Consider the following 13,943-nt stretch of genomic DNA (forward strand, 5'->3'; position numbering starts at 1 on the left):
CATCAATGGCACGTGCCCAAACTCATCCATTTGTGCTCCTCATCAATCTATTAATCTATAAAGCCACAACACAATCTCAATTTTCTTCACCTTTAAGTGCCAACAAGTTTCACATTAATTCATCATTGATTCTTGTTGTGTAGATAGTGATCCCCTTATTGGGCCAAGCCCCAATTCATATAGAAAACCTAAAACACATAAAGAAATTCTAATTTACCACCAATTTAAGGGATGAAATGTACCACTGGTAAAAAGGACTATGTCGATATAGTATATTATTATTTACCATTCGTAAACCCATGTTTAACATCAAGAAAAGACAAATGCACAAATGGGAGGAATCCAAGATAGATATGGCAATGCAAAAGGTATAATATATGTCCCTTTTGCAAGATAGAGTCATCATTTGTTTGGATCACAATGCTAATTGAGAGAAGCAAAAGGTACAAGATGATGCTACCAATGAGGATGAGCAAGAAGAGGAGGATGAGAAAGGACTTACCTCAATGATAGTAAGCAAGATGATGATGACTATGATGGTTAGAGCCTATGATTTGTGAAAGTTTAGTAATGAGAAATTTTGAATGCTGAAATTTATCTTAGGCTTTGTCCACTCATTGGTTTTCAAAGTTAAGACTTCAAGATTTACTCTTTAAAAATATTCTTTGCTATATTCAACATATGTTTTAATATAGCATGTTTTCCAATACCAAATTGCTCATATTATCACTAGAGCCAACCTTATGACTCTCTCTTCTCCAAACCCTCTCTCTTTCTCTCTCTCTTCGGCTTTCTCTATAGCTGTCTTCCTCTATCCTTCTATTTACTTGCCCCTCTTTCCCTCTCTTCTTTAACATAACCCTTGATACAAATAAACAAAAAAAAATTTCAAAATACTTCAGCAAGATCTCTCTCTTTCCCTAACCCTCTTTCACTCTCTCCTTTAACCTAACCCTTGACAGTACAAAAAACTAAAAAATATTTGGAAATACTTCAGCAATATCTCTCTCTCTCTCTCTCTCTCTCTCTCTCTCTCTCTCTCTCTTTCTCTAGCATTCTCCATCCTTCCCTCTTTCCTTCAAGTTGCTTTAGTTAGTGTACTATATACATGCTAAGTCTCACTGACTAAATCAAGTACACTCGAATTAAGAGCATGCCTTGCCTTATCAACATTGGTTGGTTTTGGAAGTGGGGCTTTAACTTTTATTCCTACATAAAGACATGATTTCTTTAATGTCTTAAATATGCATCGATATGCCCTTGTACTTATCCCTACAGTATCACCAACTCCATGTATTTGCATTCAATTGATCTACAACTTTGTTCCTTGACTCAAATGTTATCTCTAATTTTAGACTATTAAATTTGAGATGTTGTATATTAGACTTCAACATTTCTTTTGTAAACACTTCATCCATAGCACCAAAGTGTTTATCATGGATAGACATGAGTTCTAAAACAGTCCTACAAGCTCACTTGATGCTTCCAATGAACTATTTTCTTGGATATTTCATCCATTGGGATGCAATTTCATCTTATGAAGTCTTGGACCCATAGGAGTATCCTTCATGGATGCTAACATTTTTTCCAATTTCTTGGTCTCATTTTTCAAAGATGTGTTTTACATCTATAAGTGAATTGTCTTTATAATGTGCTCTCCCAACTGAGCATCTCATGTTTGAATCTTTACTTATAATTCGTAATTTTTATTCTCTATGCCATCATACCATTTTTCTTTCATAGCCATCTAAACACTTATAGCTTGCATAGATGATACCAATGACTCTAACATTATAATTCTTTTGTCTTTTTCACTAAGCAAAGATTGGTAGTGGGTGTGAAGGCTACTTGCTCCATGAGCAATCAACCTTTGACAATACCCTAACAAACCATTCTCACCCTTACATAGACACTTTATTAAGTTGGTCAACCCATGGAATTGAGGATTCAGATAAGCTTTTGAATCTATTGGATATATTTTCCCATCTAGCCACAAATCCATATGTGTTTTTCCTTTATTTTGAAGAGCTACTAAATCACTTTCACTTGCTAAGGAGGATTCATGTTGGAGAAGCAGAGTGTAGATACAGAGGCGCAGCTTTAGATAGTAGAGGAACGGGAGCCAACAAGGATACCAAGAGGAAGGGAAAACTCAAACTAAGGGGATGAAGCATGAATCATGCATTGATAAATAGGATAGGTTGTAGGAGGGAATGTGCGATAAAGAGAAGAAGATATATACTCAATATTGATGCCGCTTCCCCACAAGCAATCTTCAATGGTCCTCACCATTGAAGGCCTCTGTATCTACATTCTACTTCTCCTTTGGTATCAGAGCCTTGCTTGTCCTTTATCCTTTTTGAAAGATTTTGAATTGCTCCCCCCGTTAAAGCCCAGAGAGAGGCGTTAAGGTTGAGCTAAGTGCATGAGGAAAGTATCAAGTATTGACTAATGGTTGCTATAATCCATTGACTAATGGTTGCTATAATCCATTCCTTTTCTTTTCGTTTTTCCTCCACCCATTCTGTGTCTTCTTCTATTGAACTTATTGATCCAAAAGGTGCTTGGAACATACCCATCATAGATCCCAAAGATATCTACAAGTTCTCCACTTTTCATTTTCATGCCCTCAAGCACATCAAGATTTTAGAAGTGGTTGTAAAAATAGCAGACAAAGGTTCTACTAGTGTGTATCTTCCATTGTTTACTTCTCAAGAAATTGAATCTTTCAAAAATTTTGGTTACCAGTATATACACTACGGTTGCTTCATTCTGGCCATAGAGCCATTGTTCCGGATGGGTGTTAATGCTATTTGTATGGCTAGTCTTGTTGATACTCCACCACCTTCGCCTAAAAGATGCACGGATTGGTCTTATCCATGATAATCTAAACCGTGAGCCTATTCATACTATAGTTATCCCAACTTCAAAATGTCTTTAGCTGATCCACATCTCTCCATTGCACTACGTCTCTATGTACAAGTTAAAGGCTTTTCCATGAAGCCTCGCTCAAAGTATTGTGCCATCCATGTCTGAAGTGTGAATTATCTCATATCCAGTGTTAATCCTCTTCCTTGCCATGTTAATACCCAAGATGAATGTGTTTTGTACAGTAACACCAATGCTGATGTGACTCACCTCAAATATGATGCTCTTCCCCTGCCAACTGAATGGGAAATGGATTATCAATCTATTCTTTAGGAAGCCTCTTCCAAGTTGCCTACTTTCCAGATTGAAGATGCCCCTTCTACATCTATGACCAAGCTCCATCCTCGCCATAGCCATGGGAAAAAAGTCATGCATCTCTCTTTCCCCTCTTCTTCCCATGTTTCAATTGCTGGAGCCCCTGAAGACGTACAAGATTTGACATCTGAAAAGGCTGCCTCTTCTCAAAATTTACTGCCTGAGAAATCTGAAGCCATTCATGACTGGATGTCCTCTATGAATGCTACCCACTTCCAAGATGATGCAACTCATCAATACAAGCATACCATAGCGGTCAATCTTCCAGCTCATCACCATACAAATTATGATAAGATTACTGCTTCTGAACGACTTCATCCAATGAACATGGTCCGCCCTGTAAATTGGCCTCGAGCTAAAGGTTTTCAATCCACTACGGAAGATGGCAAAGCTCAAGTCAGTTCATGCACGTTATGCCTTGGCGGAGATAGAGGTTGACATGCCTGTTGAATAGCAACAACTCAACTGGTGCAATTCACATAATATGGCTACACAAGTATGTTTGGATGCCTGCTATACTGCACTATATGATTTACAACTTGCTATTGGCAACCTAGACAAAAATCTTCAGTCTGTTTTACAAGAACTCCAATAGTTGACTACTGATTCTGTTCCTCCTGTGCATACCACCCTTCTACATAAGTCTTTTCCTCCTTCCTTACCTCTGCCATCCTCGCAAGTCGTATTGATAATTCCTTCTGCCCCAAAAAAGCTCCTAACCTCGTGCTCTGACCCATCTTTCCTAACTCTCTTCTCAATGAGAACCCACAGCTTGTTGCTGAAACCTCTCCTATGTACTATAATACTTGGCACTGGGGCCATCTACGAGAGTGGACTGACCCCAATCACTGCTAATACTGTCCCACTTGTCCCTTAAGAAGCAATCCCTTCACTTGATCTTCCACAACAGCTTGCTCCTATGCCTCCGCCACCTCCTCAGCTCCCTCCACAATCTCCTCCTGATTCTCCAAGATCTTCCTCTACCATTGGACTCCCCACTCTCTATATGAATCAAGGAGTCAAGATTGAGCCTATGGAAGAAGATCGGAGGCAATATCCAGAATTGCCTCAGCCAGTCAGTAACAATCCCAACAGCAGTAGCAACCACAGTGGCGTGGTCGCTACACAGTCTTCCATGATGCCCCTGGTTCTTAATTTATGTCGGGTGAATTCCAGACTCATTTTATGTATTGAGATCTCAATGAATAGTCTAATTTATAGAGGCGCTTTATGCATAAGTCGTTTCTTGGATATATACTCAATATTGATGCTGCTTCCCCACAAGCAATGAAAGACTTGTTAAAGATCTTTTATGGTCGCATGATGTCTTTGGTGACTATGTATAGATGGAATCCTAGAGATGCTACTATCAAAACCATAAAAGGATTTACTGGCGTCCTTGGTAATTGGTGGGAATTTCCATCTGATGCTTCTAAAGAGCAGATCTTTCAAAGTGTTGATGGCAATGGCCAGCCTAATGCCCCAGATGCTTTTATTGCCGCCATCTCCAACCAGTTCATGCCCACACTTACTGATGATCGCTCACATGCTTCTAATGAGTTTTTTGCACTACAACTTTGTGATCACTTTCAATTTGAAGCTTATAATGCTCATGCTCAATAGTTGATATATAGGGCTGGTCTCTTTTCTGATACTTTTGCTAAGCGCCATTATCTATATAGCCTACCTCATGGAATTGGTGATTCTATAATGGCTCTTATTGATGCTCAGTCCCAATTATCAATGTTAATAATATGCCTCATGAAGTCCACAAAACTATGGAAGATTTTACTTTTGCAAATCTTTTTCAAAAGGTCCAGGTCTATATTCGTCGCCAATGTACCGAGCAATCTCTTCAAAAAGGACTCAAAAAGATTGGCATTTTTGCATCAATATGTGATCAATTTGTAGGACAAAAGAAATTGTGCCACTTTCAGTCTTCCTCCAAGACCTATCGACGCCTCCGTACTAGACAAATGCTCCTATGGTATGTCTTCATTCCCAAAGCTCTGTCGTCTCCGTTGGTGCAAATAATATTTTTGACGACCTCAAAGATTTCTTCGACGACGACCATTTAAAGCCAAGAAAACTTTTGGTTGTTTCATTTGTGGCAAGAAAGGCCACTTTGCTAAAGATTGTTCTGAAAAGCTATGCAATTCCCAGCAGAAATAGCTCAAGGGGTTTTTCTCCTTTGTAGCAAATCTAGACCAATGGGAAGTTGTATCTCAAGGAGAATCTAGTGAGTCAGTTCTTGAATGCTCTGAATCTGACACTCCACAATGTCTTGTCAGATGGATGATTCATATCACTATTCAAATGATTATTCTCGCATGGTAAGGCCAGATGAACATGACCCCCATGTTTATAGTCTGATGAATTATCCTCCTCATCATGATTCTTTCCATATTGATATCGAAATATCCTCAACCAATTCTAGTGACATTCCTGATGAGCATCCTCCTCATAGTCTTACTCAAAAGCTCCTTCTCGTGGCTCCCTTGCAATGTGGTCGGGGCAGAGGACAAGGGTTCAGCCGTGATCTTGAGACCTCTAAAGAACTTTTTGAATACTCCTTAGAATCTCCTACCCATCATAATCCTTCTTTTATTCTGCATTTAGGTCCTTCTACTTTTAGACAAACTCATTCTATGCATACACCTAATCCGCCACCTAATTATCTTCCTCAACCCTTTTGGCATGTTCCTACCTCTACCCTCTTAGCACCAACTCCTCCTCTACAACCAGTGACCCCTAACACCCTTCATGCCTATTCTATTCCTCTTACAAGACATGAGCCCTCTACTTTCCAATGTCCAACCTGCCATGATCAGTTTGAAAGTCTCGGCATCAGCATTGAAGGGCTAAAGATCCACCTCACCATGATCAAGGATAGCTGCACAAAACTCCAATCTTCAGTGGACTCTCTTGATCGAAAAGTCACCGAGCATCTCACACAATGTAAGCTCTACTCCCTCTCTACAGAAGCACATTTGTCTGGTCATTCTAATCCCTCTTCCAGTGCTTTCTCCCTCCATGACTTCTTCACCCAACCTACTTCTCGAGTTCGTAATCCCATGAAAACTTGGCTAGTTAATGTATAGCTACTTCTTCCTGATGTCTCTCCATATTCACTTATTGCTCTCATAGATATTGGATCTGGGTTTAATATTTGTAAATACAGAGCACTTCCTCCACCTTACTGGTCTGAACTACGTGCATATGATCAAATGCATGGCTCTACCATGGGCGATGGTGTGATATCCTGCAAGCGCTTTGCCTCTAAAGTCCCTATTTCCCTTGAAGGCAAGTCTACCACCATCAACTTCTATCAACTTGAATCTCAAAGAGTTGATATGGTCATAGGTAATGATTTTCTTAATTGACATCTTGCTTTTGGATTCTCTACCACAGAAATGGTCCTCACCATTAAAGGAACTCTTGTAAGCCTCCCAGCCCATGAACAACTCAAGAAAGTACTCAAGCCACTCCTGAATGACTTATAGATTTTCCATCAATGTTCTTCTCCTTTCACTCTTGACTACACTGATCCTCCTCTTGAATATATTGATACTCCCACATCCTCTCCTTCTCCTTTCGATCCTTTTAGTCCTCTGAATGATGCACAAAGTCCCCTCATAGGACCCGAGCTTGATGAATAGATACAAAGTCTTATCCACCATGAAGATCAATAGAAGAGCCTGAGAACCTCCCAGCACACTTTGCTCATGTTGTCTTCCCTACAAGAAATACAACAAAAGTTTATTCACGATTGCAGTAGTGAATCCCCCTTGGCCTTTAAAAAAATATTTCAACATCAAGTATCACTCCCTTTAAAGGATAATTCAAAACCCTTCAAAGAAAGTCCTTATGGATTCATCCAAGAAGATCGTATCCTGACTCTGCTCCAGTAGAATTCCAAAAATTCATGGATTCTATTTTTGGAGCCTATCATGAATTCTGCCTGGTCTATATTGATGATAATTTGGTATATAGTAAAGATGTTCCTTCACACGTACAACACCTAACCACTGTCTATAATCTAATCAAGGCTAAAGGTATGGTTCTTTCTGCGAAAAAGGTCACTATTGGGCAGGAAAACATCGAGTTTCTTGGAGTACATATCCACAAAGGCAAGCTTCAGATGCAAGATCATGTACGATGAAATCCGGGACCTGTACTCAGCTGCAACATTTCCTTGGTTGTCTCAATCACTTGTCTTCCTTTTATGAGCAATTGGCACATATTATTTCTTTAGTAGAGGTCCGTTCTAGGAGGACAGCACCCCAAAAATTACCAGAAGCATCTATTTCAATTATGAGAAGACCATGCTCAGAAGGGATGCTTAGAGTTGGAAGATGCTGAACACGTTCTTTGATGTGGGACAGCTTGGTTTGTTGAGTACCCCAAGTTTGACCATTCTTGCGGAGACAAAGCTGGAGGGTATATCTATCTCGTGCCAATTGCTCATAAAAGGAAGACAAGTGATTGAGACAAGGAAATGTTGGAGCTGAGTACGCTCCCGAATTTCATCAAGGAAAGCCATGAGGGCTTTGAATACATGATCTTGCATCTGAAGGTTGCCTTTGTGCATATGTACTCCAAGAAACTCGATGTTTTCCTATCCAATAGTGACCCTTTTCGCAGAAAGAACCAAACCTTTAGCCTTAATCAGATTATAGTAGACAGTGGTGGTTAGGTGTTGTAAGTGTGAAGGAACATCTTTACTATATACCAAAATACCATCAATATAGATCAGGCAGAATTCATGATAGGCTCCAATAATAGAATCCATGAATTTTTGGAATCCTACCGAAGCAGTCTTCAGGCCACAAAGGGGAGAACGTTCCATTGATAGAACCCCTGGGGGACAACAAAACTAGTCTTGTGGCAATCTTCTGGGATCAAGCCAATTTGCCAAAACCTTGCTTTAAGATCAAATTTGGAAAAAAATAGAAGATCCTGCAATCTTCTTCATTAAATATTCCTTATTGGGAATGGGATAAGAAACGGACATCAAGCACTTGTTGAGAGGTTTATAATTAATAACCAACCTCTTCTTGCCATGCTTTTGCTCAGAATGTTTGTTGACATAGAAAGTAGCTCCAGCCCCCATTCAGAACAAGAATGAGAGATCAGGCCCATATCTAAAAGTTCTTGTATTTCTTGGTTGCAGAGGATACGATCTTTTTGGGTAAATCCATAAGGACGTTCTTTGAAGGGTTTTGAATTATCCTTTAAAGGAAGTGATACTAGATGCTAAAATATTTCTTTAAAGGCCAAGGGGGATTCACTATTGCAATCATGAATAAACTTTTGTTGCATTTCTTAGAGGGAAGACAACATGAGCAAAGTGTGCTGGGAGGTTCTCCGGCTCTTCCACTGGTCTTCATGGATAAGACTTTGTATATATTCATCATCAAGCTCGGGTCATATGAGGGGAGTTTGTGCATCATTCAAAGGACTAAAAGGATCACAAGGAGAAAGAGAGGATGTGGGAGTATCTGTTGAGAGTTGTGGTGCCATGAGCACATAATTAGAGGCTAAGGTATGGTATAGGAAAGAATTAAAGTAGCCACCCTAGGATGTGGACTACATGATGTGAAGATGTGGATTGAGGATATCCACAAGGAGAGGAGGATCCCACATGGTTTGACTATTCTAAAGTCTCTCTCTATATAAGAAGTCTATCATGTATTATTGATTGCACACATATTGCAATAGATCTAGTGTTCGCTACCTTATGTCTCTCTCTTGGTGCTTTGATCCTCCTTGATCCCTCACTTTGACATGGTATTAGAGCGTGGTTGTCCCTTCTGCTGAGGTGCCATCTTTCTTGTGAGAGTGATCTAGAGTTCATCTCAGTTGGAGAATTTTCATTCATTGAGTGATAGAGAAATTTCCGTTAATCTCTTTAGATTTCTAGAGTGTTTTCTTTGATTGCTTTGATAGAATTCTGATTGAGAGAGAGAGATTTGTAAGAGTCCATTGAGAGAAAGATAGGGAGAGTTCCCTGAGATCGTGATTTCAAAGAGGAAACTCTGACTTTGAGAGAAAAAGAGAGAGAGCTAGTTCTCAGAAAGATAGAAGAGTCTATCTCAAGAAACACGCTTCAAATAGGACTACCTTGTCTCCACTATCGACTGCAATCTAAAAGTTGCTCCCTCTTTAATAGTCTATAATAACTAGACTATAAAGGCGCTCTACCAACATCACCTCCAAAGCTCTACAAGCACCGAGCGAGCCTTCAGTAGAGCCGCCTTACTTTTTCTGCTGCCTTGGCCTCTTGGACCGAATGGTCTAATCCCAATATTCCTATTCTTCTTTCGCTTGCTACACCTTGGCCCCATGCGCTTCTCGCTCGACTATCTTAGTCTGATTCAAGCAGTCGCCTGGAGAGCCAGTAGCCCACGACCTAGTTCACTGGGGAAGGATTTCACACGTGGTCTACACAAATGAGATATCTCCTGATGCATCAAAAGCTTTGGAAGACTGTAAAAGAAGAAATACGCACTGCACAAAATGATACCTGGAAGGAAAAAGATGAAGTGGCACTATCACTCATTGGTTTGCACTTGGGTCCAAACATAACTCATCATATAGAGTCCAAGGATCATGCCAAGGATGCATGGGATGAGTTGAACACAGTGTTTGGTGCAAAAGCCAAAAACCAAGAAATCCATCTCAAGATTGAATTCTATGGTATGCATATGGGCTTCAATGAATCCATGGCACAATTTGTCAACAAAATCAAAAGCATTATGACCCAACTAGAGGGCATAAATGCAAAAGTAGGGGAAAAAGATGCACTTGCAATTCTCCTTAAAAGCATGCCTACAGAGTACAGTGCATTGACAACCACTTTGAAGAATTTGCCGGATCCCTCTTGATCCCTCACTTTGTCAATATCAATATATTCAAGAGGGGGATCAGTGTAGTCAAGAGTGAAAGGAGAAGAACATTGATGGAAAATCTATAAGTCATTCAGGAGTGGCTTGAGTACCTTCTTGAGTTGTTCACGGGCTGGGAGGCTTACAAGAGTTCCTTTAATCGTGAGGACCATTTCGGTGGTAGAGAATCCAAAAGGAAGATATCGATTAAGAAAATCATTACCTATTACCATATCAACTCCTTGAGATTCAAGCTGATAGAAGTTGATGGTGGTAGACTGGCCTCTAAGGGAAATAGGGACTTTAGAGGCAAAGCGCTTGCAGGATATCACACCATCGCCCATGGTAGGGCCATGTAGTTGATCACATGTAGGTATTTCAGACCAATAAGGTGGAGGAAGTGCTCTGTATTTACAAATTTTAATTTCAGATCCAGTATCTATGAGAGCAATAAGTGAATATGGAGAGACATCAAAAAGAAGTAGCTATACATTGACTAGCCAAGTTTTCATGGGATTCCAGACTAGAGAAGCAGGTTGTGAGTGAAGAAGTCATGGAGGGAGAAAGCACTAGGAGAGGGAATAGAATGACCAGATGGACCTGCTTCTGTAGAGAGGGAGTAGAGCTTACACTTTGTGAGATGCTTGGTGACTTTTCGATCAAGGGAGTCCACTAAAGATTGGAGTTTTGTGCAGCTATCCTTTATCATGGTGAGGTGGATCTTTAGCCCTTCAATGCTAATGCCGAGACTTTCAAAATGATCATGGCAGGTTGGACGTTGGAAAGTAGAGGGCTCAGGTCTTGTAGGAGGAATAGAATGGGCATGAAGGGTGTTAGGGGTCACTAGCTATAGAGGAGGAGTTGGTGCTGAGAGGGTGGAGGCAAGAACATGCCAAAAGGGTTGAGGAAGATAATTAGGTGGTGGATTAGGTCTATGCAAAGAATGAGTTTGTTTGAAAACATAATGACCTAAATGCGAAATAAAAAGAAGGATTATGATGGGTACGAGATTCTAAGGAGTATTCAAAAAGTCCTTTAGAGGTCTCAAGATCACGGTGGCTGAACCCTCGTCCTCTACCATGGCCACATCATACTAGGGAGCCACGAGAAGGAGCTTTTGAGTAAGATCGTGGAGGAGGATGCTCATCAGGAGTGTCACTGGAGCTGGTTGAGGATATTTCGATATCAATATGGAAAGGATCACGATGATGAGGATAATTCATCAGACTGTAAACATGGGGGTCATGTTCATCTAACCTTACCATGCGAGAATAAACATTTGAATAGTCATATGAATCATCCATCCGATAACCAAGACATTGTGGAGTGTCGAATTCGAAGCATTCAAGAACTGACTCACCAGATTCTCCTTGAGATACAACTTCCCATTGGTTTGGATCTACTACAAAGGAGAAAAACCCCTTGAGCTGTTTCTGCTGGAAATTGTATGGCCTTTCAGAACAATCTTTAGCAAAGTGGCCTTTTTTTCCACAAATGAAATAACCAGAAGTTTTGTTGGCTTTAAATTGTCATCCTCAAAGAAATCTTTGAGGCCATTGAAAAAATATCGTTTGTGCCAACGGAGATGACGGAGCTTTGGGAAGAAAGACGTGCCATAGGAGCATTTGCAATGTCTGGTACAAAGGCATCGATACATCTTGGTCTTGTACATCTTTAGGGGCTCAAGCGATTGAAGCATGGGAAGAAGAGGGGAAAGAGAGACGCGTGACTTTTTTCCCATGGCTATGGTGAGGATGGAGCTTGATCATAGATTTAGAAGGGGCATCTTCAATCTGGAAAGTAGGCAACTCGAAAGAGGCTTCCTGAAGAATAGACTGATAATCCATTTCCCATTCGGTTGGGATGAATGGGCATGAAGGGTATTAGGGGTCACTAGCTATAGAGGAGGAGCTAGTGCTAAGAGGGTGGAGGCAAGAACATGCCAAAAGTGTTGAGGAAGATAATTAGGTGGCAGATTAGGTGTATGCACAGAATGAGTTTGTCTAAAAGCAGAAGGACCTAAATGCAAAATAAAAGAAGGATTACGATGGGTAGGAGATTCTAATAAGTATTCAAAAAGTTCTTCAGAGGTCTCAAGATCACGGCTTAACCCTTGTCCTCTGCCACAGGCACGTCACAGGGGAGCCATGAGAAGGAGCTTTTGAGTAAGACCGTGGAGGAGGATTCTCATCAGGAGGGTCACTGGAGCTGGCTGAGGAGATTTCGATATCAATATGGAAAGGATCACGATGATGAGGATAATTCATCAGACCGTAAACATGGGGGTCATGTTCATCTGACCTTACCATGCGAGAATAATCATTTGAATAGTCATATGAATCATCCATCTAACAACCTACCCATTGTGGAGTGTCAGATTTGGAGCATTCAAGAACTGACTCACCATATTCTCCTTGAGATACAACTTCCCATTGGTCTGGATCTGCTACAAAGGAGAAAAACCCCTTGAGCTATTTCTACTGGGAATTGTGCAGCTTTTCAGAACAACCTTTAGCAAAGTGGCCTTTCTTGGCACAAATGAAACAACCAAAAGTTTTGCTGGCTATGGTTGTCGTCCAAGAAATCTTTGAGACATCAAAAATATCATTTGCACCAATAGAGACGATGGAGCTTTGGGAAGGAAGGCGTATCATAGAAGCATTTGGAGTGTCGGGTACGGAGGCATCGATATGTCTTGGAGGAAGACTGAGAGGGGCAGAATTTCTTCTATCCTACAAATTGATCACATAGTGATGCAGAAATTCCAATCTTTTTGAGTCATTTCTAAAGAAATTACTCAGTACATTGGCGATGAATATATACATGGACCATTTGAAAAAAATTTGCCAAAGTAAAATCTTCCACCGTTTTGTGGACTTCATGAGGCATATTATTAACATTGATAATTTTGCTATGAGCCTCAATAAGAGCCATTATAGAATTACCAATCCCATGAGGTAGGCTATATAGATAATGGCGCTTAGCAGAAGTATTAGAAAAGAGACCAGTTCTATATATCAAATGTTGACCATGAGCATTATAACCTTCGAGTTGAAAGAGATCACAAAGTTGTAGTGCATAAAACTCATTAGAAGGCTATGAGCGATCATCAGTAAAGTGTGGGCATGAACTAGTTGGAGATGGTGGCAATCAAAGCATTTGGGGCATTAGCCTCGCCGTTGCCATCAACACTTTGAAAGATCTATGCTTTAGTAGCATCAGATAAAAATTCCCACCAATTACCAAGGACACCAGTAAATCCTTTTGTGGTTTTGACAACAGCATCTCTGGGATTCCATCTATACACAGTCACCAAAGACGTCATGTGACCATAAAAGATCTTTAGCAAGTCTTTCATTGCTTGTGGGGAAGCAGCATCAATATTGAGTATATATCCAAGAAATGACTTATGCATTAAACGCCTCTGTAAATCAAATTGTTCATTGAGATCTTCGTCCATAAAATGAGTCTAGAATTCACCCCGCATAGATTGAGAACCAAGGGCATCATGGAAGGCTATGCGACGACCATGCCATGGTGGTTGCTGTGCTGTTGGGATTACTGCTGACTGGTTGAGGCGGATTCTAGATTTTGCACCGGATCTTCTTCCATAGGCTCAATCTTGACTCCTTGATTCATATAGAGAGTGGGGAGTCCAATGGTAGAGGAAGATCTTGGAGAATTAGGAGGAGATTGTGGAGGGAGCTGAGGAGGTGGCGGAGGCATAGGAGCACGCTGTTGTGGAAGATCTGGTGAAGGGATTGCTTCATAAGGGGCAAGTGGGATAGTATTAGCAAAATGATTGGGGTCGGT

This window comes from Dipteris shenzhenensis, chromosome 7, assembly GCF_047967505.1.
Source record: "Dipteris shenzhenensis isolate YYH24624 ecotype China chromosome 7, Dip_SZ_1.0, whole genome shotgun sequence".
NCBI classification, from domain to species: domain Eukaryota; kingdom Viridiplantae; phylum Streptophyta; class Polypodiopsida; order Gleicheniales; family Dipteridaceae; genus Dipteris; species Dipteris shenzhenensis.